Source organism: Littorina saxatilis, linkage group LG7, assembly GCF_037325665.1.
Source record: "Littorina saxatilis isolate snail1 linkage group LG7, US_GU_Lsax_2.0, whole genome shotgun sequence".
Taxonomy (NCBI): Eukaryota; Metazoa; Mollusca; class Gastropoda; order Littorinimorpha; family Littorinidae; genus Littorina; species Littorina saxatilis.
In genome coordinates this window covers 56,820,908-56,846,472 of record NC_090251.1, presented here as the reverse complement: position 1 = coordinate 56,846,472, position 25,565 = coordinate 56,820,908, and the positions used below count along the sequence as shown (strand labels likewise).

The window sequence follows — 25,565 nt, the reverse complement described above, 5'->3', positions numbered from 1 at the left end:
CTGCCTCCACTGCACCACACTGTTCGGCGTCAGAAAGGCCGCCATCCTGGAGAAGTGTTGATAGGTCCGACCACATGTCTTTCTCAATAATTTTATTGATGTCATGTTCAAAGTCATTTCGAGGTTTTTTAGTCGGCAAAGCCATATTGCACGATCTGATGATAATGTTGTGTTTTATCTTACTGTTAATAACTTTAGCAGATAGTATCTTAGAATACAGCTTTTTTTGCTTGCACAAAGGTTCGCTCTATAGACGTCTAAACGTCTTTGTTTTGCGCGTTGCTTGCGTATGAACAATTTACAAAGTATAACTCGAACAACCGCGAGTGTGCCATTATGTGTGTTATTTCCGCAATGCAAATAAAACAACAACAACAACGAGAAATGAAGCTGTGGTCAACTTTGGCAAACAGTATTTAGTGTTGTCCACAGAAATGTGAACGTATCAGTTCTGTCAATACAGGGCCAAATATGTGGATTTTCTATATATTTTGGGTAACAAAATACCTTGAAGTAACACAGAAAAAGTTCTATGAATTCCCTGCACAGAACAGAGTCCTGATTAATCAGTCAGGACTGTTCAGTCTGCCAACAGTGACCCACAGAAAGAAGAGGGTGAGGTCCTGTCCCTTTACTGTTGCCAGGATCTGACTGATGTGGTGTTCACCTCACCGCTATGTCCTACATTGTTGCACTCAGCTGGCTGAAGTGGTGTCCACCGCTTCGCTAGGTCCTTCATTGCTGCTCTCATCTGGCTGCTGTTGTGTCAGCTTCACCGCTAGGCCCAACAGGGGGCTCTGTAATTCATCAAGTTGAAACGAAACATAAGAAAAAATGCAATCAAATGTTAAAAAATGGCAACATTATTAGCAAAACAAATCTTCAAATTGGGTGACTTGATCGTGCCATTCTATACCACCATGATGGTCTTCCCATCAAATCGGTCAACTACAGATTTAAAAAAGAATTATTTATCTATTTTTGGCCAGACGTCTTGCTATCTACACACATTTCATTTGTATGTAAATGAAAAATACGTACGACGATATATTCCTTATCGACTTGTATTGTGCACTGTATCTCGTGTAAGGATGTTGACCCCTATTAGGTCCACATAATATTCTGTCTAACTGGGTGACAGGCAATCCCGTTTCCAGGTCTGTGAAGCACGTGTAATTTGTTTGATAACTTTGTAAATGTTTTATTTGTATTTTACAATAATGCAGGTCAATTAAGTGTCTTTCTTGTTTTTACTGTGTTACACATCTATTGTCTTTGCATAGTGGTTTGCCACTGCGTTTAGTGGCAAAGAGTTGGACGAATAACTCACTTGTTGAGGAGATCGAGCAGCAATGACAGCACGAGCTGCACGAGGCAGATGGTACACCAGGACTGAGCTCGAAGCCGGTCTGTCCATCGTGTTCAAAGGTCTGGGAAGAGGAGAACATGTTCTATTTCAGTTGACATCAATAAAACTTAATTCATTTGAGTGATGTTTAAAGATATATTGTACTACCAAAGTTGCTGAAAACAACTGGCAAAGTATTTGTTCCTTTTGCTAGGAAGCGGACTGGAAGGATTTATTGCACTGTACCATGAACATTGTACGAGATCGCGTGACAGTTGTTAAATAAGGAGCGGATTGAACATGATATTTTGTTTGTTTATAAGTTATTGCAAATCAATGTAAATGTCGTTCTGTTGTCAAAAGTTGTTTTTTGTTTTAATTTATAAAGGTGTGATTTAATCTTTCAGGCAAAATCAGAGAAAATTTAGAGATTGCATGATTTGTTAAATTTTAAGCTCTCATGTTATGAACTATGGCAAGTAAGTTATTAGAAATCAACGTTACCCTCTCGCTTATTGTATGGATCATACATTTTCTTGTCAATAGGCTTCAATAAGTTTGTTACCAAGGTGCTCTGTCTTCATCTCGTTCTATATCCACAGGGTCATCACAGGGTCACCACAGGGTCACCACAGGGTCACCACAGGGCACAGTCTTATCTCCTTATCATTTTATTCTGTATACAAATGACTGCACAGGCAATACTTTATTTAACACCAGTCATTAAAATACTCAGATGACGCTGCCATACAAAACATCATATGTAGAAAAAGTCCCCGAGTTTCCCCCTTCTTCTTGCCTTGGCTGCAATGTTTACGCGGCTGGGATTTATCACCGCGCGGCTCGCTGACAAGATAAAATAAACAAGCTCCCCCACTGGAATTGGGAACTAGTGGCCATATGTTTCAAACTGTGATTGTACGTATTTCAACGAAGTTGAAAAGTGTCACTTATGGTACAGAAACAACTACATGTATCTTGATTTAAATATATAATAATAATAATAATAATAAATAACTTTTCTATAGCGCGAGTCCCATCAATTGGCTCCAGGCGCTTTACAAATTCATTATAGAATAAACTAGCACAAATCAACAAGCATACAAAGCATACATTTAACTGAGACATAACACCAAGAACCCAAGCACTAAGCAAAATTTAGCGTACAATGTTAAAAGTACACACACACACACACACACACACACACACACACACACACACACACACACACACGCACGCACGCACGCACGCACGCGCACACACAAAGATACCATTGACAAAGAGACCATAAAGCACATACAGGGTAGAGAGTTCCAAAACAGAATAGAGTTGTGGAGAGTCTACTCAGGCTAAGCAAAGGCTTTACGAAACAGGTATGTTTTGAGTTGGGTTTTGAAGGAGGAAAGGCTGCTGGAATCACGGATAGAACTTGGAAGCGAGTTCCAGACGGTCGGAATCTGGTACCTAAAGGTTCTTTCACCAAAGGTCTTGGTCCTGGTTTTGGGGATGCGAAGGAGTTTTTCAGAGGAGGATCTGAGAGAACGGGATGGCTCGTAGATACTGAGGGAATGGGACAAATAGGGGGGGAGTGATTTCTCAAAACAGCGGTACCCTAACAGAGCGAGCTTGTACTCGATTCTGTACTTCATAGGAAGCCAGTGAAGGGTGGTAAGTAGGGGAGTGACATGGTCTTTCTTAGACTTCTGCAGAATGAGCCTTGCAGCACTGTTCTGGACTCTCTGTAAGCGATCAAGTTCTTCAGTGGGGAGGCCGGCAAGCAATGAGTTGCAGTAGTCAAGTCGACTCAGGATCAGAGAGGAGACAAGTTGAACAGTGGCTTGGAGTGTCAGGAATGATCTGACAGAGGAAATCTTGCGCAACTCAAAAAAGGCACATTTACAAACAAAACTAATGTGTTTTTGCATTGTCAGAGCAGAGTCCAGGTACACGCCTAGGTCCTTAACAGCGGTTTGGGAAACAATCTGAGTGTCGCCTATTGTCAGGGAAGTACAGTCAATCTGATTTAAAGCATGCCTTGAGCCTGACAGCATCACCTCAGTTTTTGAGTCATTCAGCTTGAGTTTATTGTCTATCATCCAGTCTTTAACTGACTCAATGCAGCGCTCAGTGTTTTTAACCACTTTTGGAAAATCACTGGGGGGAGCAGAATCCTCTATTTGGGTGTCGTCGGCATACTTGTGGTGTTCGCAGCCATGCCTCGAGATGACGTCAGATAGGTCCTGTGTATATAGTGTAAACAGAACCGGGCCTAGAACAGAGCCCTGAGGTACTCCATGCTTCAGGGGAACAGGGGATGATTCTTTTTGACCTATTTGTACTCTTTGAAAGCGTTCAGAGAGATATGACACGAACCACTGGAAGGCTTTGTCGGCAATTCCAAACGTGAACTGTAGTCTCTTTAGGAGGACGTCGTGGTCGATGGTGTCAAATGCCGCCGAGAGGTCCAAGAGTGCGAGCACAGACACTTCCTTGTTGTCAGCACTGGTCAGCAGCTTGTCAGTTACGTAAAGAAGAGCGGTTTCTGTGCTATGATTTTTCTTGTATGCGGACTGATGGACGTCCAAAAGATCATTACTCAGCAGATGTTCTTGGAGCTGCGCTAGCACACACTTTTCTAACAGCTTGGTCAGAAAGGGTAAGTTTGAAATGGGTCTATAGTTCTTTAAGCACTCCGTGTCAAGGCCTGGCTTTTTTAGAAGTGGTGTTATTGATTTGAGATGACAAAAACAACAGAAATTATAATTGATTTTAGGAGAAAACCAAGTCTAATTCCAGATCTATTTTTAGATGATGTGAAAGTGGAACAGGTGAGGGAGTACACATATTCAGGAACAGTGCTTGACAGTAAACTGAACTTTGAAAGCCACGTCACAGAAGTCAACAAGAAATGTTAGTCGAGAGCTTACTGCATGCAGACACTGCAAATGACACTTTATATGCGCGCGTTCGTGTGTGTGTGTGTGTGTGTGTGTGTGTGTGTGTGTGTGTGTGTGTGTGTGTACTAGTTGTTTATAAGGATGTGCTTTAATGTTATTATGTGTAAGTTCTCTTTTAATTTAATAACTATAAAGTATTATTTTTGTGTTGCATTGCATTGTATTGTATTGCATTGTTTTTGATTGTATCGGATTGGATTTATAATCCTTTGCAGGTTATTCGTAAAGGCCCGGATGCAGTTAAAGATGTAGGTCTACAATTGGAGGTCGAGTTTAACCCAGAAGGCATCACTAGGTGGAACAAGTTGTTTTGTGACCTACACTTGAAATTGATACCTAATTTAAATTCTTCAAAACCGCAAAATATACGCAGATCAGACGGTTTAATACCAGACTGCTTCATCGCATTGTTGGTGTCGCCATCCGGTTGTTTGTACAAACTAAAACAAGTTTACAGTCTTAAACTCTCACTAGATTCTGTAAATACGAAAGTGAAAAAATGTTGCATATTTTCTGAATCTGCCCGCTTATTACTAACTCTGGAATGACTTCAACAGACCTCTTGAATAGCAGTTGTACTCGGTTGATATTTCATTTGAGAACAAATTATTTTGTTTGGATTTATGAAAAATGTGAATGAAAATGTTGCTCAGAGTTTGCAAAATTGTAAATTCATAAGATTAGGATGCAGGGAAAAGGAAATTGTTGGAAATACTGTTTGCAGAATTTGAAGTATTTTTTTTCATTGGAAAACTATTTTAACTTCATTATGGAAAGTATTATGCAATTTATGGAATCAAGGTCCTACTATGAAATACTTTTTTTCAAAATAGGACGAAATTTTTTGCCCTTGGATAAGCGAAAGAAATAGCCTTAATATTTCTTATATCAAGCAACAAAAAATATTCCCCTCGACTTTCTTATAAGCGGGTTCCACTGTATTTAGACAATATATAATTATAGCGTGTGTGTGTATAACAAGTAAATATGAACTCAACAAATTCAAAATTAAAAGCCGCACACACACACACACACACACACACAGATGAACACAGACAGACACACATACTGGTGTGAGCCACGTTATCCGGTCAGTGAGTTTGCACAATCATTAAGATGCCGGGAAAAATGAGCAGAGTTTACAGGCCGATTCTGTCCAGATTTGAGATGAAACTTTATTTTGTAATTCTAAATGAAGTTGGAAAGAAATCATTCGCCTATTTTGAAACTTTAGCTAAGCTGACATTTTACATGAATAGAGATGCCATGTAGTGTATGTTGACATTTACTATCATAAAGTGGTCAAAAGGCAGCTTAACGGTGCTCCTACAAACACACACACACACACACACACACACACACACTTTCGTATATTATAAACATAAATCATCCAAATTAAATATACCGGCCTCTTTCGGTCACATCGCTGCTCTTGCCGCTGCTCTCTCCAAACTACGGCGTCCATTTTCAGTGTCAACTGAACTTATGGCGCGCCGAACTTGTGTGACCTTGTGTGAGGAATTTTACCGCGTAAGCGCGGTCACGTGTTACGCAAGAGGTGTGTAAAAAACATGCATCCGTGACATTTTACCTCCATTTTCCTGCCTGACGTAAAACGAAACGAAACTTAATTTAGGGGTATTTATTGACCGTTTTATACGGCTTTTGACAATATTTTCCTATGCTGCCGGCAGGATATACCGACCCGGCATCCTTATGAGGGTGTGTAAACTTGCAAAAGGCAGCTTAACGGGGCTCACACAAACACATACACACACACACATACACACACACACATACACACACACACACATACACACACACGCACGCACGCACGCACGCGCGCACACATACACACACACACATACACACACACACACATACACACACACACATACACACACACACACATACACACACACACACACATACACACACACACACACATACACACACACACATACACACACACGCACGCACGCACGCACACACACACACACACACACACACACACACACACACACACACACACACACACACACACAAAACCAAAGCAAAAACTGCATTAATGTCTTCTTCCCCTGTGTACCTCGGGATGTCAACATTTTTCTTTGCAGACAGCTGTTTGTAGGTCAGTACTCGCAGTTACTTTCACCGAACGGGAATTTCCGATATCACGCATAATTATATTGACAAGGCTCAGGCCCGTACGTTTTAACATGCACAGAAATACCGAATGTCGAATGTGTTTATCCACAATTATTTCATCAAATTTGATATATTTACAGGCGGCGGGACATTTTTCTGACCAAAAAATTAACTTATTAGTTAAAAAAAAAAATGTAGGCCTATGGCAGGTTTTACTCCAAACAATGCCTAGGTTCCTACTAAGTAACATGGGACGTCTTGCGTCGGTTCCCAGCAAACTCCGTCTGTCCCTAAGTAACCCACGGTGATAGATTAAAACGGTGAAGGGTACGAGCCTGCAATATGCAACAATCTTATCGTATAACTTTTAACTTCTTACTAGCCCTACAACCCATCCCCCCACACACACACGTAGGCTACTCTATTATCATGATATCAAATCAATGTCCCTCAACAGGCGCAGCGCAGCGGCAAGACATGTGAGGACGTGAAACCCAATTAGTCAGTCAGTCCCAGCAAACGGGTTGTAAATAACAAGATACTTGAGAAAGCAAATCTCACACATCTGTCTTACGTTAAGTACGCAAACTTAAACAAAAAACAATCTCTATTCTTTTACACCGCCACAATAACACACGGCAGGCAGGGGTAGACGTTTTGGAATGTATATGTTTCCTGTACGTACGGAGCACTAATGGCCCGGTGCTTAGGGATTCTCAGTCACCATCTGCCTTTTGAACAGCCCTCAAAACACACATGTTTAAGTTAGACCTCTGAAGGAGATCCCATGATCGGTAAGTCCGGCATTGGCGCTGCCACGTGTATTATCTACTAAAGTGTGGCGTTCGTGAAGATGTGTAGGCCTATGTGCCTGTGTGTGTTGTACTAGCCGTATAACGTATGCGTACATGGAATGACATTGCGCCTGCGGGTTACCTGAACATTGACAATGACGAAAGAAAGATTGTGTGTGTGTGTGTGCGCGCGCGCGTGCGTGTGTGTGTGTGTGTGTGCGTGCGTGTGTGGGTGTGTGTGACTATGTTTGAATTTATTCGGATTTAGTTCTCTTTCCTTGTTTGTATTGTGATTATGTAAGTGTAAAGCGCTCTGGGCTTGTCACCACGAGGTTTACGCGCTATATAAGTAATCGTTATTATTATTATTATTATTAATGGTGAAAGACAAGCACGTCTACTCACCCCAGTGGCCATGATGTGACAGTACGTGACGTTGACAGGTTTGTGCCTGGAGGATGTTCCGCATGTGGACTGTCCGGTGACTGACTGACCGGTGTCTGAGTCAGTCCTGCAGTCAGTCAGTCCTGCACTGGACAAGGCTTCACATTTAAAATTCAACCATTGCGGGCAGCGATTAAAGTTCCTCAAGTGTTTGCGTCTGAAAGCATTGACCCAATTACCCAGACAGCCGCTGTGAGCCATCCGTCTCGCGCGCACCCTGCGGCCAATATAACAGCGCAAAAGGGGCCGAGCCTAACCAGGAAGATTGTCACCCTGACTTGGCGCGCCCGGTACACACAGTAATTTGCACTCTTTCGCTCAGAAGTCACTGAGGTGTGAAGGTTATTGCTGTTGCCTTGGGCTTTTTATTTAAACAAGAATAATATTCAATTATTTTGAACAGTCATTAAGTAGGGCCTATGCTGGTACGTGGCGACTTACAATACAATGCATGCAATGTAATACACTAAAATACACCACACTACACAACAATACACAACCGGGCAATTCAATACAATACTATACTATACAATACAATATAATACAATATAATACAATATGATACAATACAATACATTACAATTCGGTAAACTACTGTGTTATCTCCACCTGAGATACTACTTTGTGACTGTTAATAAAACACAATTCATCAACAATAAAACCCATCTGAATATAGATAGATGGATAGATAGATAGATAATTTATTGCCAAGTGTACAATACATGAATGAACATAAAAAATACACGAGGAAAGCAGCTTGCTGTGTGATAAAAACAAAAATAAATAGCATTCATACATCACTGGCGCATAGCATCATACATACATGGGTAGGACAATTTGGTATCACAGTAACTAATACATACACTATACAGACATGGTGAGAACTATGAAACTCTAAGAGCTATCGGAACCACAATAAAAGTACGCAGAATAAGATAGGATCCCCCCCCCCCCCCCCCCCACTATCAACTACTGTAAGAACTGAACATGTTCCATACTGATAAAATGTACCTCTAAAACAGCACATAAAAATAAACTCTTCCAACACATCACAGTGGTTAAAGAACGACTAAAACTACTAAAACTTACTAGATGTGTATTCCGGTAATATAACCAGCTGCTAAAACATAGTCTGGCACACACACATACACACAAACACACACACACACACACACACACACACACATACACACACACACACACTGGCACGCGCGCACACACACACACACACACACACACACACACACACACACACACACACACACACACACACTTTGTGTTTGTAAAGGGATGGGTCGTTTGGGGCTGGTCTTCAAGTGTTTGTTATCTGTATTCTTTTTTCTGAACATTCCGTAATGATAACAAGTAGGTTTTTTTCTGATGCATTTGTCCATCCACCAGTTTAAACACACGCCTGTTCTGACTCTGTTTCCTATCCTTTTTCTTGTAGAGAATGTTTGGTTTCAATGTATTTCTTTGTGATTTTTGTTATGTATATTTCCATAGTATATTTCTCAATGTCGACCAAAAGAGCGGAATTCCCTGTTGGTGGAGTTCCTGTAGGTGAATTCCCTGTATACAGGGAATACCACATGGTGAAGTTCCTGTAGCGTTTCACCGTGACTGATATCGCTTAAAGTCACCTGATGCTTAGCGACATCGGTAGAATTTGATGTTTTTCTATCTTTTTTGATATTTCTTAGAAATTCGAGTATGGTTTGCAAGTTTTATTGAAAAACTCCAACCTGTGGGATTCCCTGTAAACAGAAAATCCCCCTACATACAGGAACTCCACCTGCAGGAAATCCCACTCTTTTGGTCGACATAGACCCCATCAGCCCTAGTAGGTGTTACCGAGTGCCCGAAGCACAAGCATTACCCTTAGAGCCAGAGCCAGTCAAACAGTTTTCAGACATTTAGAACAAAATAAAAGTAATTTTGGATCGTTTTATAAAAAAATAATTTTAATTACCATTTTCAGATTTTTAATGACCAAAGTCATTAATTAATTTGTAAGCCTCCATGCTGAAATGCAATACCGAAGTCCGGCCTTCGTCGAAGATTGCTTGGCCAACTCATTTCAATCAATGTGATTGAAAATTGAGGGTGTGACAGTGCCGCCTCAACTTTTACAAAAAGCCGGATATGGCGTCATAAAAGACATTTATTGAAAAATGAAAAAAACATCTGGGGATATCATACCCAGGAACTCTCATGTTAAATTTCATAAAGATCGGTACTGTGACAGTAGTTTACTCTGAATCGCTCTACACACACACACACACACGCACGCACGCACACATCAATCAACCATGCATGTAGCAACATTCACATCGCATACTCACATCATATCGCCACACGCAAACACTGTACCCACACACCTACTAAAACAAGCCTAAAAATAGAAGCAATGTATTGCCTGTTATAAAAATTATATCACATTATCACCTTATCACATTTTAACCACATTATCTTATCACATTTGTATCCTATAAATCAATATAACTAACAGCAGAGAAAAACAACTGATAAAAGGATGTCAAGATTATGCCGTTGTCAGAGCGACAGCACCAGCACCTAGCGCCCCACCTGAGAGTTGAAGATGTGAATTGCAGATGGAATGAATGAGTTTCTGTAGCGTGCGGTTCTTGTGTATCTTCTGTCTATCCGTCTGCTGTCAAGTTCAGGTCTGAGTGGGTGCGTGTCATCGGTCAAAATCTTCTGTAGCCTGTCAGTCAGTCGTCGTTCCTGCGTTGATGCAAAAGTGTCCTGCTTCCTCCCAACTACCCCACTTGCTTTCTTAATGAACTTCTCTAATCTATCCCTGTCCTGCTTGCTGATGCTGCCACTCCAACACACGGATCCAAAGTACAGCACACTATTGCAGGTTGAGGTATAAAACATCTGGAGAATCTCTTGTCTAACATTAAAAGATCTGAGTTTTCTCAAAAAGTACAGGCGGGAGTGGAGCTTCTTCACAATAGCATCAGTATTGGGCTTCCATGTCAACTTATTATCTATGATTATTCCCAAATACTTATACTGCTCTACTTTCTCTACAACCTCCCCCTTAATCACTATATCCCCATGTACATGTTCCTTCCTCCTATTGTCCATAATCATTTCCTTGGTCTTGCCTACATTAAGTTCTAAATAATTATCATCACACCACCCAACAAACTTATCTACCTCCCGCCTGTAGTCCGAGTCGTCATCGTCAGTCATTACTGAGTCCAACCAGAGAGTATATAGTCAGTCGGCTAAGGACCGTTTTGGTTACTTTTTGGCGTCACGTTAGCAAACACATTTTTCTGATAGAGTTTAACACCACAACACTAAATCTAAAGTTTTGGGGCAATATTCCAAACCACCGGTGAGAAAAACGTTGGTTTGTGTGTATGTTTTCCTTCTTTGGCGTTACTATTCTTGTTTTGAGGGTTGGGTTCATAAAACGGACATAAAACTTAAACCGCTTGACAGAAATTCTATAACTGTAAATCATTCGAAAGGGAAGGCATTCATGTACACGTTTGTGCCACTTAAAATGACGTCATTATCTGTTTATTTTTGTGAAATTGACAAGAAGAGCGGGGTAGTAGTTGCGCTGAGAAGGATAGCACGCTTTTGTGTACCTCTCTTCGTTTTAACTTTCTGAGCGTGTTTTTAATCCAAACATATCATATCTATATGTTTTTGGAATCAGGAACCAACAAGGAATAAGATGAAAGTGTTTTTAAATTGATTACGAAAATTTAATTTTGATAATAATTTTTATATTTTTAATTTTTAGAGCTTGTTTTTAATCCAAATATAACATATTTATATGTTTTGGGAATCAGGAAATGATGGAGAATACGATGAACGTAAATTTGGATCGTTTTATAAAAAATAATATATTTTTACAATTTTCAGATTTTTAATGACCAAAGTCATTGATTAATTTTTAAGCCACCAAGCTGAAATGCAATACCGAAGTCTGGGCTTTGTCGAAGATTAGTTGACCAAAATTTCAACCAATTTAATTGAAAAATGAGAGCGTAACAGTGCCGCCTCAACTTTCACGAAAAGCCGGATATGACGTCATCAAAGACATTTATCAAAAAAATGAAAAAAACGTCTGAGGATATCATACCCAGGAACTCTCATGTCAAATTTTATAAAGATCGGTCCAGTAGTTTAGTCTGAATCGCTCTACACACGCACACACAGACACACACGCACATACACCACGACCCTCGTCTCGATTCCCCCCTCTACGTTAAAACATTTAGTCAAAACTTGACTAAATGTAAAAAGGAGGAATAATTGCAATCACACACACACACACACACACACACACATACACACACACACACATGCACACACACACGCACACACGCATACACACACACACACACACGCGCGCGCGCACGCACGCACGCACGCACGCACGCACACACACACACACACACACACACACACACACACACACACACACACACACACACACACAAAGACACATACACAAACATACCGACAAAATGACAGACATACACACAGTGAGACAAACCGACACAGAAACACCCACACATGCACGCACGCACTTATGTACGCGAACAAAGACGTAGAGATGCTTATAGAGAAACACTTACGCAACCAAAAAAAACACGCACACAAACACACAGACAGACAAACTTCATTCTTGGTAGAGAAATGCATTTCTTTCTGTATTGCTTTCTCTTTAAGTGCACCTACCTCGCAGAGAGAGAGAGAGAGAGAGAGAGAGAGAGAGAGAGAGAGAGAGAGAGAGAGAGAGAGAGAGAGAGAGAGAGAGAGAGAGAGAGAGAGAGAGAGACAGGAGGACAGACAGACAGACAGACAGACAGACAGACAGACAGACAGACAGAGACACAGAGAGAAAGAGAGAGATAGACAGACTGATAGACAGACAGAGGGAGAGACAAACATACGAACACACAGACAGACATAGACAAACACACAAACAAAGACACACAGACAGACTTCACTATTGTATGTGCAAGTAATTTTGTTAAACCACACGTTACGTTCACTACTGAACGTGTAACCATGTAAAACGTTACTATCTCTTTATATGTGTTTACTTGCATTGTAATCCTGGGGGGGGGGGGGGGTATAAATGTATGTAACGCTCAATACATGCCTTTTAACTTACTAGAATTGGAATTGTCATTTAAAGACTAGCATAAGAGTGTGACACGTGGTTCATTCGTTATTACCTTATTACAAAAAGAAAAAGATAACGGCACTGACGCTACCGGAAATAGAATTTATCAGTGAAATTCTACCATCAATTTAGTAATCGATGCGATGTAAAATTATCCTAAAACTGTGGTATGATCACGACATCGTTTAGCATTTAGGATCAAATGGTGCCAATGTGTCCACAATGCACTAATCACAGACAACAGTTATACGCTTTACGTACATGTAACTCTCCAACTGACATTGTCTGCCACTTGAAACAAATGACTTTCGAAGGAAAATTAACTCCTATATATAAATATTATGTATGAATTTTAATAATTACTTGCACTTTTTGAAAATAAAGCTTTTTCTACGATAAGGTGTTTACCCCCTAAATGTATAAGTCATCCGGTAGAAAAACCGGAAGTATCGTGTACTAAGCATATGTATATGTTTAAAAAGTTAATTGTGTTAATGTAGAACATCTTGCCTATGAATATGTTTAGGGTTTGAATACTTTAGGGGAAAAGCATAGCCATTATTCAGTCATCTTTAACTAACACCCCTAATCTCAGGGCCCATTTTGTTAGTGGGGGTAGGGTTTCAATCAGTCAAAAATCACTTTCATTCAATATTTTCTGCCATTTCAAATACATACACGTAATTGCACAATTTCTTGAATTTTAAGATGCTTTAACTGACTATACCAAGAAAACCTGCACTTTTTGTAGAATTAGTTTTTTGTCCATGATTTATGTTTAAAAATGTCAATTCTTACGACAAAAAATGCTAACAGTTGCCTCACCAGACGACACGTACCTACGACGTGAATCGTGTCTGCCAATTAAAATGCATATATTTTGAAATAAGGGGAATCATAACATATTTCACTGTAAAGTGTCTCACTCTAATATCTTCTGGGTTCATGGTGTATTTGGTTAAGTGAATTGCAGATAAGGTTTTTTGAAAATGACAGCTATACATATATTTTATTAAAACTGAAACTGGTGGAGTGAAAAACAGACCTGTTTTGAAGAAGTCGTACTAAAATCATTTATGGCCTTGAACTTCACAGTTTGCGTGTTATCTTTTAAAGAAAACCCGTTTTCATCACTAACAATGACCTAATTTACACATACATATCGGTCGGTCATAGTCGCGTTTTCTTTAGAGAGGTAGTGTACAAAATGTCGTATTGTACGTTTAAATTACATGTCCATTATTTTAGTCATATATCAATCAATAAGTAAATGCGCATACTTTTATTAAACGTTACTTTCACTTTAAGATCGCTTCTAACATTTAGTATAATTTCTGACAAATGCACGCTATGTAATAAAGTGATAATATTATGGACGCCATGTGGTAAAACCGGAAGTTGAATTATTTTGCGATAGCAAAATCCTTTTACAATGATCACTTTCCTTTTATATTGAGCTGATCTTTAACGTTATGGGTAAAAATCTAACAGATTGAACCAAATTATCCCTTTTCAAGCCTGTGTATGTGTAAACTCTTTTTTGCTTCGACCCGGTTCGGTTTTCGGAGTTGATTCAGAATCATCCATTATTTATCTTATATGACTGTTGTTTTCCTCGGTAAATTAACAATTGTTGATGTAAAATAATTCTAGCTGTGAGAATAAACAATTTTCAAGATGTTTTTGATTGCGGTTTCAACCAGGCGTTCAGTTAGCTATACATATCGATTGAGAAAATGGCATTTCCTGTTTTGTCGTCCGCATGTTATACAGATGTTGTTAAAAATAAAACTGTGTATACGAATTAGGCATTTTACTTGCTGTCTGATGGCAACAATCTTTAGCTTTCGTTTAAGGTATAATTTTGTCACGATCGGGTGACAGAGACCAAGAAAGTGTCACTCAGTGGAGTGCCTGTTCTTGGTCGATTATGATAGAAAGCGCCTGTACGTGATATTGGGCTACAGCAGAGTTTGCTGACAGTGCTCAATCAGCACGGATGTTTTGTAGCGCACGAGTTTCACAGTGGGTTTTTTTGCTGTCACAGGGCTGACGGTTTTTCGCTGACAGCGCGCACGGGATTTTCAGGGATTAAGTTTCTCGTGTCTTTTTTCTGCTTGGGAGGCAGAATTGTGTATAGCTGGACTGGTTTTGTGACAAGGTCAGTCACGTGTTATTGGCTAGGTTGTCTGAGAGAGACACAAGCACGGGGCACTTGACACCCAGCGGCAGAAGGGGAAGGATCTAATACACAGTTTCTAGAGTATGATGGTTTTTCACCGAATATTGTATTCGGCACTCTAGGGGAGCTTCCACTAGTTTTTCCTGTCTCACTGCCAGTACTTTGCTGAGGACAAGTCGTCAACTTTCCTTCGTCGGCGATGGCTTTCGCATAAGGATTCGACAAGGGGTTCTGGACGTTTTTGGTCACTGTTGACGAACAGAGGCTGTTCCAGGGAGGAAGCGGACTTTGCTTCCATTGAGAGTACAATCATAGGCTTTTGAGCCTCCGTTCGTTTCGCTTCGCTTCGTTACGTGTTCCTGTAACGTCTGCACGGCTGACTTTGGCGGGACCTGTTGAAGCTACGCTAACCAGGAGACCGGTTAACCAGGAGACCGGCTAACCAGCGGACCGGCTAACCAGCGAACCGGCTAACCAGCGGACACGCTAACCAGCGAACCGGCTAACCAGCATACCGGCTAAGCAGCAGCAGCAGAGATAAAGCTAAGTGCACCATGTCGTACGCACCCCGTTGACCACCGTTGTCTTTTCGTATCTATGATTTCATTGGAGTAGTGACAACGTGGGGTGTGACCCCTGCACGAACTAGAGCTTTTCGAACAGAACATTCGCATTTAACTATATTTACACGGGTTCAGCGTGTTACTATAATTTTCTATATACTACTGGCATTTTGTCAGTGAACACTGTTTTTTTACGTGTTGAGAACGTAAAAGGAACATATTTTGAGTGAAGGCTCGAGGGAGGTGGAGAGTTTATACATAAACAGGCGTCTGAAACTTATACTTTTGTTGACTCTATTTAATTGTATGACTGCGAGAGTGGATCGTGGTGTGGTTAGTTAATTAGTAGTAATTAACCGGTTCATAATCACCTTAAGTGATATATTGAAACGTGACACATGGGGGCCAAGCCGGGATTTACTCAGTTAATTTCCAACTGATAAAGACCCACCAATTAAGGATAACTAAGAGCAGATAATCTCGTCAGTGCTCGACTTATTTTCTGCTTGGTGCTGCCCTTTTTTGTGTAGTTTTGATCATATACCACACCTTAAGCGATTCACATCTTGCAGGAAATGTAAATTGTAATTTGTGAGTTATTGTATGCGCTAACTGTGATTACTTCCCTTTCCTTTGTTTGTGAATCTTTGTTGTTGTACGTTCAGAGTTTTCCGTTGCAGAGAGCTGAGCGGGGTTAGCGGATTTGTTATTCGTTTTACTCAGTTTTCTCTACATTGTTGTTTCGCATTTTGTAACAGGTTACATTTCTACCGTCTTGTTTTACTTGGATTTTTCTCCATATTTTGACTTTGTTGGAATTTTGGGGGGGAAGGGTCCGAGGACTTCTGTCCTAATCAAGGCTGTGGGAGACACTCTGTTTCACCGCAAAAAGCAGCCGATAAAGTAGGCCACGGCTGTGGGAAACACTTTGTTTCACCGCAAAAAGCAGCCATAAAGTAGGCTACGCGTTTTGTTCTACACTGTTTGGATTTTTCTTCTGCATTTTCTGGTTGCTGGATTTTTGTATCCATCGCTTTCATCACCGCGTGTTCTAGCTATAGCTGCGTTAGACTTACTTTTGTGATAAAGCTTTGCTAAACTAACCATGGCTACAGGGGGATCTCCTACGAAGAGATTAACTTTTGAGACTCCTGGTAGCGAGGAACAGACAGAGCGAGACGCACGCGTTAGAGCGCGTAGTTTGCTTAAGCGCAAGGAGTTAGAACGTAAGGAAGACATAGAGCGACAGACGAGAAAAGAAGAGCTTGACAGACAAGAACGACAGGCCGAACGTGAGAGACAGGAACGACAAGACGAACGTGACAGACAAGAACGGAAAGAGAAAGATGAACGAGACAGACAAGAAAAGAAAGAGAAAGATGAACGAGACAGACAAGAAAAGAAAGAGAAAGATGAACGAGACAGACAAGAAAAGAAAGAGAAAGATGAACGAGACAGACAAGAAAGGGAACGACAGGCCGAACGACAGGCCGAACGTGACCGACAGGATAAGAAAGACGAGCTTGAGAGACAGGAACGACAGGCCGAACGACAGGCCGAACGTGACAGACAGGACAAACAGGCGGATCGCGATCTCCAGCTAGAACTAGCTAGGCTACAGGCCGAGAAGGGTACGCTTACTCAGGCTAGCGCGCCGACGTTTGTTGCCGACCGTACGAGACTGCCGACGTTCGACGATGACAAGGACGAGCTCGACGACTTTTTACGCCGGTTTGAGCGCATTGCATCTGACCAGAAGTGGGAAGAGGCCACGTGGGCTAGCCGCCTTAGCACCTGCCTGAAAGGACGTGCTTTGCAGCTCTACAACGCTTTGGATGACGACGAGGCGAGAGACTATCAGGCACTAAAGAAGGCGTTACTCCAGCGCTTCAACCTGACTGCGGAAGCCTACAGACGACGTCTGCGTAACAGCAAGAGACTGAGCGGCGAGCTGAGCCATCAGTTTGTGGCACGCCTTAATCTCTACCTGCGGCGCTGGGTGGAGATGGCCGAAAAGGACTGGACCGTCAACGACCTTGCCGACCTCATTGTCATGGAACAACTGATGTCCAGCCTGCGACCTGAGGTGGTGACCTTCGTGCAGGAGCACCAGCCAAAGACTACTCAGGAGGCAGCCGACTGGATCAGAGTACACGAGGACGCCCAAGCGATCTCCGGCAAATCTTCAGGCTCACGGCCGGGAAAATCGGGAAATTCAGGTTCTTCAGGACCCAAGGACGGGAAGGACGATCAGGGACACAAGGGATCAAGTTCCAGATCTGACATCCAGTGTTACTACTGCAACAAGCGGGGCCACGTGAAGAAGGACTGCCACAGGAGACAGGCTGACCAGAAGGGCGTACACTTTGTTGGCAGCGAGGAGTTAAGGGACGTCACGAGCTCATGCACCATTCCACAACTCTGCATTCCGTGCTCCAGGAAACATTTCCAGCCCCACTGCAACGTCTACGTTAACGGAGTGAAGGGCGAAGGTCTGCGGGACACAGGGGCAGACATGATAGTGGTTCGGGCGAGTCTAGTTCCAGCTATGGCCTACACAGGAGACAGCATCAGAGTGAGAATGGCCGAGGCATCTCACGCTTACGACTTGAACACGGCAGTGATCAAGGTCGTAACACCGTTGTTCACGGGGACCATTGTGGCCGTCGTCATGGACGATCCTCCATGCGACCTGCTCATTGGAAACCGGGTTCAGTTTGTGGACGGCGTCACCAGGGAGGTTCCCGTTTATCGGTCTCCCGACGTCATTTCAGTGCTCACGCGGGCACAGGCGGAGCGAGAGGACAAACCTCTCAAACCCCTACCTGCTGCACGAGCTGCCCTGGGGAACGTGACCCCCGCGCTTCTCGCGAAGGCTCAGGCATCTGATCCGACATTAGCGACTCCTCGGGAGCACGCGAAGTCGGGGAAGGTGAAGCTGAGCGGGAAGCATGGGAGGTCAAGGTTCCTCAGGGACAAGAAGTTGCTCTACCGTGAGTTCAGCAACCAAGAAGGTACATTCAAACAGGTTGTCGTGCCTCGCGAGTTTCGCGAGGGTGTCATGGCAACGGCACACGACTCGATTCTGGGAGGTCATCTTGGTACCAAGAAGACCACGGATCGTGTCTGGCGCCACTTTTACTGGCCAGGCATCTGCACGGATGTCCGACGTTTCTGTGCGTCCTGCGATAAGTGCCAGAAGGTGGTTGCCAAAGGAAGGGTGAGGAAGGTCCCCTTAGAGAAGATGCCGCTCATCGACGAACCCTTTCGTCGGGTGGCAGTGGACATCATTGGGCCCATCTTGCCTGCGTCTGAGGACGGAAACAGATACATTTTGACCATGGTGGACTACGCTACTCGATACCCAGAGGCGATCCCTCTGAAATCGATTGAAGCCACGCGAGTAGCTGAGGCTCTGGTTACTATGTGGTCCCGGCTGGGAATTCCATCAGAGGTACTCACCGACAGAGGCACGCAGTTCACGGGAGGAGTGATGGCGGAGGCAGCACGACTGCTATCACTGGAGCAGCACTTCACCACTCCTTACCATGCTCAGTGCAACGGACTGGTGGAGAGGTTCAATGGCACCTTGAAGACCATGCTGAGGAAACTAGCTCAGGAGAAACCACGCACGTGGGACAGGTACATCCCAGCATTGCTTTTCGCATACCGCGAGGTTCCTCAGGAGAGCTTGGGCTTTTCCCCATTTGAGTTGTTGTACGGCAGACAGGTACGCGGTCCCATGGCTATCCTGCGTCAGGCTTGGACGGACGAAGAAGCTGACGAGGAGGTGCAGACGACAGCGACCTACATCGTAGAACTCAGGAACAGGATTGAAGAGACCTGCAAACTGGCTCAAGAGAACCTGGGAAGAGCAGCACAGCGTTACGCGCGAGGATTCGACCGCAAGGCACGGCCGCGCAGCTTCAAGATTGGAGAACGGGTGTTGCTACTTTTACCTGTCAAACACAACAAGCTACAACTGCAGTGGCAAGGACCTTTTGAGGTGACAGCGAAAGTGGGCCAGAACGACTACAGGATCGTCATGAACGGGAAGGCACGCCTGTACCACGCCAACCTGCTGCGCGCCTACATAGAGAGGACTGCCTACGGGGAAAAGGACAAAGTGACAGAAGCAGTTGCTGTCGTGATGGACGAGACAACGGAAGAACAGGGAGGAGGACGTGTACCAGTTTGTCCGTTGGAGGCTAGTGAGGATCACACGGACGTGCACATCTCACCTGATCTTGGGGACGACCAGCAGGCGGACTTGCAAGAGATCCTGAAGGATGCAGCACGGGTCCTTACAGACATACCACTTCAGACGCATCTAGAGGAGTTTACCTTCGACTTGCTGGAGAAACAGCCAGTGAGGACGAAGCAGTATCCCATGCCTCATGCCCAGAAGGAGGTGGTCAGGAAGGAAATCGCCGACATGACGAAGTTGGGCGTCATCGAGCCAGCGAACTCTCCCTACAGTTCACCAATTGTGCTTGTGAAGAAGAAGGATGGACGCGTCAGGTTCTGTGTTGACTACCGGAAGCTGAACAAGATTACGGCGTTTGACGCGGAACCCATGCCTGATGTGGACTACCTCTTCAGTCACTTGGCCAAGGCCAAGTATTTTTCAAAATTAGACCTCACCAAGGGATACTGGCAAATTCCAGTTGCCGAGGAAGATCGCCCAAAGACTGCATTTACCACTCCATTCGGCCAGTTCCAGTGGACAGTCATGCCTTTTGGTCTACAGAATGCAGGGGCCGTCTTCACTCGCATGATGAGGAAACTTTTGGAACCATTGAAGCGCGAGGACATCAGCAGTTTCATCGACGATGTGCTGATCGCGACAGAGACATGGACTGAACATCTCGACGCCCTGCGCGACGTGTTCGGAAGGTTGAAGGACGGAAATCTGGGAGCTAAACCGTCCAAGTGCTACTTGGGATTTCGGGAGTTGTCTTTCCTGGGTCATGTTGTCGGCGAGGGATTGCTCGTTCCAGAGGACGACAAGATCCAGAAGATTCGGGAGGCGGAGCCACCGCGCACGAAGAAAGAAGTCAGGTCTTTCCTGGGCCTAGCCAGCTTCTACAGACGCTTCATCCCGCACTTTGCCGAAATCGCTCTACCACTGACCAACCTTACCAAGAAACTACAACCGACCGTTGTAGTGTGGACGGAGGAATGTAGCTCCGCATTCAACACCCTGAAGAGGCGACTCACCAGTCAGCCTATTCTCCGACTACCAGACCTGAACAAGGACTTCGTGCTGAGGACAGACGCTTCAGGGAAGGGACTTGGGGCAGTGTTGCTTCAGGAGACAGAGGGGTTTTTGCACCCTGTTTGCTTCGCCAGCCGTAAGCTGACCTCGGCCGAGGCAGCGTATGCAACGGTTGAGCGCGAGTGTCTCGCCATTGTCTGGGGCATCCAGAAGTTCGAAGCGTACCTGTACGGACGACCTTTCTGTCTGGAAACAGACCATCAACCTCTGCAATATCTTCAGGTTGCAAGGTTGGCAAACGCCAGACTTATGCGCTGGGCGTTGATTCTCCAACCGTACCAATTCACGGTACGCGTTATTCCGGGCGCCAACAATGTTGGAGCTGACTTTCTCTCTCGGGCTGTAGAGGAGAACATGACTGTGAGCGAAACCGAGGTTTCGTCTTGAAGAGGGGAGGTGTGTCACGATCGGGTGACAGAGACCAAGAAAGTGTCACTCAGTGGAGTGCCTGTTCTTGGTCGATTATGATAGAAAGCGCCTGTACGTGATATTGGGCTACAGCAGAGTTTGCTGACAGTGCTCAATCAGCACGGATGTTTTGTAGCGCACGAGTTTCACAGTGGTTTTTTTTGCTGTCACAGGGCTGACGGTTTTTCGCTGACAGCGCGCACGGGATTTTCAGGGATTAAGTTTCTCGTGTCTTTTTTCTGCTTGGGAGGCAGAATTGTGTATAGCTGGACTGGTTTTGTGACAAGGTCAGTCACGTGTTATTGGCTAGGTTGTCTGAGAGAGACACAAGCACGGGGCACTTGACACCCAGCGGCAGAAGGGGAAGGATCTAATACACAGTTTCTAGAGTATGATGGTTTTTCACCGAATATTGTATTCGGCACTCTAGGGGAGCTTCCACTAGTTTTTCCTGTCTCACTGCCAGTACTTTGCTGAGGACAAGTCGTCAACTTTCCTTCGTCGGCGATGGCTTTCGCATAAGGATTCGACAAGGGGTTCTGGACGTTTTTGGTCACTGTTGACGAACAGAGGCTGTTCCAGGGAGGAAGCGGACTTTGCTTCCATTGAGAGTACAATCATAGGCTTTTGAGCCTCCGTTCGTTTCGCTTCGCTTCGTTACGTGTTCCTGTAACGTCTGCACGGCTGACTTTGGCGGGACCTGTTGAAGCTACGCTAACCAGGAGACCGGTTAACCAGGAGACCGGCTAACCAGCGGACCGGCTAACCAGCGAACCGGCTAACCAGCGGACACGCTAACCAGCGAACCGGCTAACCAGCATACCGGCTAAGCAGCAGCAGCAGAGATAAAGCTAAGTGCACCATGTCGTACGCACCCCGTTGACCACCGTTGTCTTTTCGTATCTATGATTTCATTGGAGTAGTGACAACGTGGGGTGTGACCCCTGCACGAACTAGAGCTTTTCGAACAGAACATTCGCATTTAACTATATTTACACGGGTTCAGCGTGTTACTATAATTTTCTATATACTACTGGCATTTTGTCAGTGAACACTGTTTTTTTACGTGTTGAGAACGTAAAAGGAACATATTTTGAGTGAAGGCTCGAGGGAGGTGGAGAGTTTATACATAAACAGGCGTCTGAAACTTATACTTTTGTTGACTCTATTTAATTGTATGACTGCGAGAGTGGATCGTGGTGTGGTTAGTTAATTAGTAGTAATTAACCGGTTCATAATCACCTTAAGTGATATATTGAAACGTGACAAATTTGATTATATCCGTATGCAGTCAAGCGGTACATGACGTTTTTTTGTAACCTACCCCCTGCGTCATGGCTGCATTTTTGCAGAATATGGGTCATGTTACAAAAACGCTTCTCATTCTTAGGTGGTTGGGTTTAGCCATTTGTCGTTTACCGAACTGTGGCTGCAAATAAAACGAACTTTCCAAAAAACATAATATCTAATGTGACCACCAAAAGTAACCCTCCCACTATAGCCAGCCAGGTGACTAATAGGTCCAATTCATTCTTCTTACTCGGCGTGACGTTATCAAATGGATCGGCTAGCTTTAGCTCTAAGGGGCACAACTCCGCTCATACTCTCTTCGCGCCGCCATATTGGATGCCGTCTTTGTTAGTTTTCTTCATTGCACTCTTGTTCTTTTTGCGTATTTCACTGTGTATGCAGACAAAATGAAGAAAACTGTGCATGCATGAGTCCAAAGGGGATCTGCCTTTTTAACACAACAGCACAACATAAAAAGTAAAGCAAGAATTAATACATTATTATATTCATTTATTTATTCTTTATCTCAAATTACCATGCAGACAGTGCACCAAAATTCACAAGATAAAGCTCTCAAGACAGGCAAATGAGGTAGGCTACAATGCAGCTCAGGTAACTACTGCAAAGTATAATTTTCAAAGCATCCTATCACAGTGTTCACTCTAAAGGCACAACCGATGGACAATTGTTGATTAGCGCACTGCACACAGCAAAAAATAACCAGTTTTGTCAGTAAGTACTGGTGTCACATGACTGATGTGAACCAGTTGATTGGCTAATGGCGATGCGCTAAAACTGTTAGCGCACTCTTGGAGTGCTCTAACTTTTCCACAGAGCGTATTCTTACGCCCTTTACCTAAGCAAGACTGTGCTCTCATCCTCAGAATTAATTACTGACATGTAGCTTATATTCTCCACAATACCAAATGACCATAAATTCCCTACTTCTCAATTAAAGCAGAAGTGGTTTTTTTTTGACAGATTGCATGTGCCTGTGCCACAGTGCGGCTGCCACTGATCTAAAAATAGAAGCCGCTGGGTTTCATCTAATTCTTGCCGACTTGCATAGATTCTTCTCATCGTGTTAGTGGCATGTAGCTTATCATCCACATTACCAAATGATGAGTTAATATAAAATTCCCATCCGCTAGCAGAAAACACAAGTGTTATTCCGATAACGTACCAGCTAGACCAGTTTGCGGGAAGACTGACTCGATCGACTCTGTCATACGTAGCCGCACTGACTACACTGAAATACGACTGCATCAGTTCAGTAAATGAATGGTTTCCGAATTATTATTTCAAGGCAAGAACAATCGTAATCGAAAACGTGTAGGGTTCAGAACGTTCTTACCATTATAAGACTTATTACCAGCGTGCCTCGTGCGTGCAGACTCAGTCAGTGCAGACTGCATGCAGTGGTTTGATTGCCCTAGCAGACGACATAAACCCCGCTCAGCAAATTAACATGTTGGGCAAATGTGAACGAAAAAACGATGGGGATATAATACGTGTAGGGTTCAGAGCATTCTTACCGTTCATATTTAGTATCAGACTCCCCGATGAATGAAGATACAACACGAAAATATACCACATTTGTTTTGAAAATGTGCGAACCGTCGAGTCCCGCGGCTTCGAGTTCGAGTCAATTCAAGGGGAGTCACTCCGCACAGTCAATCCGTCGAAGCTCGACTGGAGGTTTCGAATCGCAAATAATGAAGAGCACAGCCCTTTCTCCGAGTTCAAATGAGGTCTCTCTGAAAGATCATCACTGTTCAGATTAACGCTACACTGGAATTTACCAACAGAAATTAAAATGCGTGTGACGAAAGCACGACACACTTGAGACACCCCACACAAAAGTAGATCTTTACTGTACACGACCTGACCACACAGTTATGCCTATTCAAATGCGCGTTGCAAAATGTGCGCTTGGAATCTTCTTTTTTCTATGGCGGTACTGACAATATCGTTATTGAAACAATCCCAGTGCACTAAGGGATTTATAGAGCAAATCTCGAAAATAATTATTGAACTCAGCGCTATGCGCTTCGTTCAATAATGAATTTTCTCGATTTGCTCTATAAATCCCTTAGTGCACTGGGATGTCTCAATAACTTCAAATAATCGTCTTCTCCGCTCAGTAACTTCCTTCCAGTTGTCACCCTGATGGTAAACAACTTTAGGGATCCTAATGTGTGCCTGCTGACTGCAGTTTTTGGCCACACAACGTGTCATTTTCACTTTTGTCGAGTCGCCACCCAACGCTCAAGCAAGGCTGTCAGAGATCGTGCAAGGCATCCAACATGGCGGCGGATGACCAATTCCAGAGAGTTACGACCCGTGATTCTCATACCGCGCGCGCCGAGTAGAAATGCTGTTGTTAACTTGAGTTTCTGCAATGGGCCTATAGAGTCCAACCACACACACACACACACACACACAGAAACTCAGTCACGCCTCTCGTGGCTCGGCCCCGGTGCGCAGCAAGTGGCCCCGGCTTTTTTCGGGTGAAGCGGAGGTACCGGCGTGTAATGATTGACATGTAACGGCAATAAACTTCGCGCGATACCAATCGGCGCAGCGATCCTCGAAGCGCAGCGCGTCGACACTGATTCGGAACACAACTGAACGGCGCCGCGCGTCTCTGAATCCACTGTCATTATTATATACTGCTAGCTTCGACCAATATTTGTATCATCAAAGAACACTCGGTGTGTAACCTCTACCTGCTCAAAACAAAGTCGCTATGACAATAAAAATCGGTAATCTAATATAATTCAAAGGCGTTTTTGTTTGATGAAACAAGTTTGAATCAATGAAAGGGAGCTAAGTGTGTACATTATATTATACTGTACTTTTAAATCGTGGATTGTGTCCCTTTGACTGCTGAGCACAAAAATAGTAACAGAATACCACTTTAAGGAGAATTGGGACAAAACAACGCAGAAAAAAATGTATCAATACG

At 43.6% G+C, this 25,565-nt stretch overlaps 1 long non-coding RNA gene across 1 annotated transcript; it reads right to left on the bottom strand.

Moving 5' to 3' along the window:
- Nucleotides 1-205: 205 nt before the first annotated feature.
- Nucleotides 206-7,899, bottom strand: LOC138971864 (uncharacterized). Its single transcript, XR_011457403.1, has 3 exons — nt 7,653-7,899; nt 1,331-1,430; nt 206-797 (listed from the first exon to the last, which is right to left on the bottom strand). It is a non-coding gene; the product is annotated as an uncharacterized lncRNA (long non-coding RNA).
- Nucleotides 7,900-25,565: the final 17,666 nt, after the last annotated feature.